Source organism: Vigna unguiculata, chromosome 10 (assembly GCF_004118075.2).
Source record: "Vigna unguiculata cultivar IT97K-499-35 chromosome 10, ASM411807v1, whole genome shotgun sequence".
In the NCBI taxonomy this organism is placed as follows: domain Eukaryota; kingdom Viridiplantae; phylum Streptophyta; class Magnoliopsida; order Fabales; family Fabaceae; genus Vigna; species Vigna unguiculata.
Window position 1 is genome coordinate 36,862,449 of NC_040288.1, and position 2,432 is coordinate 36,864,880.

Below are 2,432 nucleotides of genomic sequence, written 5' to 3' on the forward strand. Positions count from 1 at the left end.
ATATAGATTCATAATTTTTTTTTCATATATTATTTAACTTTCTTATTTTTTTTTATTTAGAGTCTGGTTTGGTTTTCTCTGACAAACCTCAACTATACTTCTCAGTAATATTTCAATGCCTGTAAGTTAAATTTCGAAAACCAATAAAAATCAGTTAGAAAGAAAATTAAAACCCATTGGTTCGCGGCTACGTTCACTTTGCAATTTATCTCTGGCTTGTCACCTCTCAATCACTGTCATTGAAATGAAACAGACATAGTTTAAGAATACTATCTTAAATTATCCTTTCTTTATACACAATCAGTTACAAACTTAAAAACTGGGGTGTCGAGAGTAAGTAAATTGTTAATTACTATTTAGTTATGCATATTATGAATGAATCACAAAACCGATACATAGAGAAAAAAACTGCATCCAATAATAACTTAAAATTAATAGTTGATTTCAGGTATTAAGCCTTTTCTCTCTGTATAGTTGCATACAAATAAAAGCCTTTCACAGTACATAAATATAAAAGCTTTCAACAATATATCCAGTAATTTGCACTATATACCCACAAACTTGATACAGTTTTAACATTAAGGTTTTTTACCGGAGAAACATAACACCAATAAAATCTGAGTCCAATCAAATAAGGAATTGACACCATTTTTAACCCAAAACTTTAAAATAAATTTATGGATCTTTATTTTTATATAATGTTATATTTTTTCATTTGTGAAACTTAGACCAAATTAAATTCCTAACAATACTTTCTTCTGGTTTTAATATCTGCTACTTTGCCATAACCCTTGATCTAACTTTTGAAAAGATGAACCTGCATTAGCTTAATATTCATTGACAGCGAAGATTATTTCTACCAACATGCAGAGAATCAAAATTTGAACAAATAAATGAGTTAAGGATCCTTTAACTGGCTAATCTCCACCACTGCTTTTCATAATCAATGTTATTAGAGCCAAACTACAATTGCATATAAGAATATATTCCTGACATAATTAAACTAATTAATGTCGGATATATTAACTTTGCTGAAGATTTTGTAAATCTGGCTCCTTTTTAACTTTTATTTATAAAAAGGGGTCCCTTAAATTTTTTTTTGTAAAAGTGGGTTATGTCGCTAGGGGGAGGACGACTTTGAGGGTGAAGTCGTCCTCCACGATAACGGTTTCTTTTTTTTTTTTTAAAAAAACAAAGTCGTCAGGTAGGGTGACGGTTTACCTTTGGCACGCTGTGAAGTCGTCTTTTAAGATGACGACTTCATTTTGAGTGTTTTTTTTTTTTGACAATAAATTTAATACATAAAAATAGAAATAAAAATAAACATTAATATATTTTTAAATTGATTAAAAATTAAAATACAATAATTTAGTTACTAGAAGATAATAAACAATCATCTATGTCCTTCAGTTCCACATGTTGGTCTTCTTCTCGGTCTTCTCGGTCTGTTGGGACGTGTTTGAGGTTGTTGTTGTTGTGGTTCATCATCATCATCATCATCATCATCTTCATCTTGATGACTTTGGACAGTTTGCGGAATTTGTGGTGATTGGGAAGGCATTGGCGGAGGATAAAATGGCATTGATGATGAAGATCCTGGATAATAGGCAGATGGTGGTGTCATGGCTGTGGTGCCAAACATATGTGATGGACCAGCACCATAACTTGACTGATGCGGGAAGAAACCATATGGAGAAGGGACGTGTTGGAATGAGGTGTTTGATGGGTTGCCAAATTGAGGATGTGACTGTCCAAACATTTGACCCTGACCCATAGGCGACTGTCCGAAAAAGGGTTGGGGATGATGTATGAAATCTGGAGAAGACCCAACATGGCCAGTGTAGGGTTGTGAAGCAGGCTGGGAAGGTTGTTGTGACATATCGTACTGTAAAATAAATAACATGGTTATTGTTATGAATAAGTTTGTATGGTAAATAGATGTACAACATTGTAGTATAAATAACCTCATCGTCGGAAGATTCTGTCGATGGAGATATATAGCGGATAGTATGGTTTATGTACCACTGCATATACGGTGTTTCATCACGCAAATGGCCGTTTCCGCTGAAAGGTGTACCTTGAACGATCCGATTTTCTCGATCATTCCAAATTGTAATCCACTGGTGGTGATGTGCTACCCAATCTCTGTCGTTTCTCCCCCTCAAGTCATCCCTGTGAACTTGATCCAGGTTAACCGGCTCAGGCGGAATGTTTTGTCTTAAACCAAACTGACGCATCACCCTATCTGCCTGATGGATTTCTACTGTGGCGAAGCAAATTATTGGGACTGTTGCTCTGGATACCGGAGGTATGTCAACCACAATCAATCAACTAACTTCTTGTCGAATGTAAGGCCTTCACACGAACTGAAACAAAATTGTAGACATTAGTTTGAAATGTTAAAAAAAGCGGTTTGATTTACCTTAAGTATT